This window comes from Triticum dicoccoides, chromosome 7A (assembly GCF_002162155.2).
Source record: "Triticum dicoccoides isolate Atlit2015 ecotype Zavitan chromosome 7A, WEW_v2.0, whole genome shotgun sequence".
NCBI lineage: Eukaryota > Viridiplantae > Streptophyta > Magnoliopsida > Poales > Poaceae > Triticum > Triticum dicoccoides.
Window position 1 is genome coordinate 77,677,344 of NC_041392.1, and position 4,242 is coordinate 77,681,585.

A 4,242-nucleotide genomic window follows, 5' to 3' on the forward strand; every position below is an offset into this window, starting at 1 on the left:
CCGTCGAGCCCTCGCTCTCCCTCCCCTCCCGATGGCCGAGCGTTTCCCCGGAGATGAGGCGGCGGCCAACGGCTTCGGCCGCCGCTCGCTCTGCGAACATGAGTCTTGGCTCCTGTTCCAGGCGAACATCCCGGCGCCGCCGGACATGCGCGCCGGGCCAACGGGCTGGAGGCTCAGCAACGGGGGAGTGCCCATTCCCCCGCTGCCCGACGCCGTGGCTAAACCCGGGTACTTCGCCGAGGAGGTCGACGTCGTGCGCGCCTCCCTCACCGACGCCCAACTCTCCCTCCCCCATTACGCCGCCGACAACCATGCGGCTTGGGCGGCGTATTTCGAGCGCCGTCAGCAGCAGCGGCTGGCGTCCACCAACGGTGCGGCGGTGGTCGCCGGCATGAAGAACATCAAGGGGCGCCGCCTGTGGTGGGGCGTCCTCGGACGTACATTCGAGAGCGTGCTGACGCACCTCGAGGGCGGCAATGACCCGCCGTTGGCGTACCCCCCGGCGAGGGCGGCCGCCCAGGCGCATCACCGACGCGACGGGCCATCGGCGCCAAGGAGGTTCGGCTCCTCCTCTTCTTCCTCCTCCTCGCGCTCTTCCTCGTACTTCGCCGGCACTCCGACGCTGCTCAGCGTCAAGGCCGAACCCGCGGTGGAGTCGCCGCTCGGCTAGCGCACTCGCAACGCCGGCATCGTCATCAACGAACTTTGCCGAAATCGGCGAACTTTGTCCAAATATATGCCCAAGTTGGCCGAAATTTGTCGTGTTTAGCCGAACTTCGCCGAACTATGCTGAAATTTTCTATACTTTCTTTTTATTTAATCGCGCCTGGGGGCGGTCCTAGGGCCGGCGGCTGGGGACCAACTTGCCCCGAGGCCCATTTTTTGCGCCGGCTCATCCCCAGACGGCGATTTTAGGCGCCCCCTGAGGGGCCAACGGCTGAAGATGCTCTAAGGGAAGGTCAGGGAGAGAAGAAAGAGAATGGGAAGGAAGAGAGAGCTGACATATAAGATCCACATGTCATTTAACGGTCAAACAAACAGTCAACAAACCGTTTACCTTATCGTTGTGTGATGCGCGCGCGCTATCAACCACGCTGGAATGGCCGCACCACAGCTGTCCATCTCGCGCGTCCGCATAGACACGTGGGGTGGTGGACCGACCAGGGGCGGATCGCACGCGACGGTGATTGGGATTTTTTTCCTCCATCCTCCCATTCCCCGTTCCCACTCCACTCCTCACTACGCCGGCGACGAGCGAAACCCCAATCCCCCACGAAATCCCTACGGCTTCGCGGCGAGCTAGCCGGCGACGAGTCAATTGACGGAGAAAGGTGACGCGCCCAGCGAAGGATCCCGCCCAGCATCCGACGGGTGAGGGCGGCGCGCGCGTGCCGGAGAAGGAGGAGAAGGAAGTGGCGATGGGGAAGGAGAAGAAGGAAGCGACACGAAGCTCTGCGCGAAGCGGGGGACGACCCGGAGACGCGAGATCCTGCTGATTCGACGCCTCGAGGTCAGTTTAACATACGATCCCCTCGTCCGCATATCTCTGCTTGCTGGGGTTTCGTCGCCGACGCCCTCGTCGTCATCAACAACCGCAGGAGCGAATCAAATGGGGAGATATGTCCACGAGATAGGGTCGGGGGTAGGGGGAAGGGGGAGGCGCTCCGGAGATTTTTTTCATGCCATTTGGGATGCTGCATCATTTGTTTTCCTCTTCCAGTACGTAGGCACAACAGTTGTGAGGATGTTTTTTTTGTAGGCAAATAGACATAGATAAGTAGGCAAATAAGCGTTGTGTTTTTGCAGGCAAATCATAAATAGAGAATAGGCAATACTGTGTGTTTTTGCAGGCAATTCAGATAGAAGAGTAGGACCAATAAGCAGTTTTGGAATGATGTGAGCTTCTGTAGGTTATCAGATAGAGGGTAGGCAGGCAATAATCAGTTCAGAGAATAGGGATTCCTGTGTTTTTTGTTTTAGGCAAATGAGACAGAAGATAGCTCGCCGACGTCCTATGTCGACCTGCAAGAGTTGCGGTGCGGGGAGGGCGGCGTCACGGCAGGGCGGCACGGCATGAGCGTGTTCACGGGCTGGTGGCGGCTGGGGCCGTGCTCCCGCTCTAATGGCGGCTACTCAGAAGCACGCAGCCGTACTTCCTGCTGCCGGACGGCGCCGGGGACAAAAGGCGCTTTTTTTGTGTAAAACCTGACAGACCTGAACATGTCATGTTAGTTTCAGTTTATGCTTATATGTAATAAACTGAACTAAAGCACGTTTCTGACTTAGTCCTAGTCATAGGATAGATTTTTCAGTTAGTTCGTTTTTTGTAAAACTGGGACGACTTGGCCACGTTTGCATCCCTGGGATGAACTGGATGTATCAATTAAGCTAGTAAAACTGGGACGACTTTAGTTCGATGAACTGGATGTATCAATTAAGCACAGCCAGGTTTCCCTCCGGTTAGAATGCATTCTAGATACAATATCAGGAGTTTAAAGCTGAATTCTATCTGCATTTCACCTTGTCCGCATTCCCCATTTTTTGCCAGCTTCATTCTGCATTTTCCAGCTTACGGTGATGAATTCACACATGTCTGCACAAGCATGTTAAGTGGATAAATGCACGGATTCTTTATCTTAGCCTCTTTTTAAGCTAGCTATTTTTCTGACATTCACCCATACTGAGAAAGCTGTTATATAGTTCATGCACTAGCAAAGTAGTAAAAGATGAGGAGCTTGTGGATAGTGATTTTGTAGGTATGAAATATCTATTTCTTATTTGTGCCTAAGCAACGCTTGAGAGGCTGCATTTTTTTTTACCTTTTTTGCTCAAGATCACGACTGATGCATATGTCGGAAATATTATGTCAATTGGTTCTCTCTTTTAATTTCGTATGATGTTTTGTATGCCTTTTTTGACGGTACTAACACGCATCATGTGTGTAGTCGATGCTGATGCTTAATAACGGATAGGACTGATAACTAGCAAAACACACGTATTTTCTTTTGCTATGCTAAATTGAATACATACACGATGCTTTTTTCGATGAAACCGACAATGATGAGAATTAGTGAATTCATGATGCTTTAACGTGGGCAAGGTTTGCTTTTATGTAGGCAAGGTTTGCCTCCAACAATCGAGCAAAGGGGTTTTACCACACCTGTTTTCTAACTCATATTTTTTGTCAAATGCAGGAAAAAACCAAAATTGAAAAACTAGGGGGGAGGGCATCTTTTTCAGTATCCCTGGAGTGGCAGTTTTTAAGATGGATGACTACCCATATCAACAGAATGGCGAGGTACAGTCGACTCACTTTTTTCCTTTTTCTGTCTCTCACGTGTTCCCACAACATTGCCACGACTTAGGCAGAGAATCACTGAGAACCATCGTTTTCATTTTTATTTCCTGTTTCTTCAATCAGGGTGCAGCAAGAACCGACGCGGCGGCCAGGAACAAAGATGTGGGTTTACAAGTCCGTAGGCGACCAAGAAATAAGCAGGTTCAGTCTGGGCAAAGGCATGGGACAACAAACGCATAGGGAAAGTCACAAAAGCTGACAAAAAACCAGAGGGTGGATACGGCAAGCTTCCCGTGAGCTTTTCTTCCTTTTTCTCAAGTAGTTTTTAGTAGACAGCAACATCTTTGATCATACCAGCCTAATTTACATCTTGATCATACCAGCATAATTTTCTTACTTCATTTGTTGTTGTTGTTTTTCCTCTGCGGCTTTATTCACACTGCCAACCAGATGAAGCCAATATACACGAGGAAAAGGGGAATGGTCTTTTTGTTGGTTATGAGGAAGCCGAGAAATTGGAAACTCACATATCCACCAATATCCACCATGTCGTCAAAAAATTGGAAACTGTCACACGTTTTTCGTTGTGATAGGTCGCCGCACCCACAACAACCAAAGTGCCCAAAATATACTTTCTAGCCATCGAAGAACCCAACCCGAATCACCTATCACAAGGAATAAACGGTGGACAAATTAGCGTACCCCCTCCCCTGGTGACCTAGGTCGCTGACCTCAACGAACCAAGTCGCCCAAAACCATCGAACCACCCAACCCGAATCACCTAACACGGGGGACAAAGTCGCCTACCCCCCTCTCCCTTGGTGACCTAGGTCGTCGACCCCGACGAACCAAGTCCCCCAAAACCATGGAACCACCCAACTCAAATCGCCTAACACGAGGGACAAACTCGCCTACCCCCCTCTCCCCTGGTGACCTAAGTCGTC

At 51.4% G+C, this 4,242-nt stretch overlaps 1 long non-coding RNA gene across 1 annotated transcript in view; it reads left to right on the forward strand.

The window, feature by feature from the left end:
• Positions 1 to 1,160: 1,160 nt before the first annotated feature.
• The window catches only part of LOC119332422, a 5,946-nt gene continuing 2,864 nt past the window's right edge, over positions 1,161 to 4,242 (forward strand). Inside the window, exons 1-3 of the long non-coding RNA XR_005160934.1 lie at positions 1,161 to 1,510; positions 3,195 to 3,298; positions 3,422 to 3,591. This is a non-coding gene — a long non-coding RNA (uncharacterized LOC119332422). The remainder of the gene's footprint in view (positions 1,511 to 3,194; positions 3,299 to 3,421; positions 3,592 to 4,242) is intronic.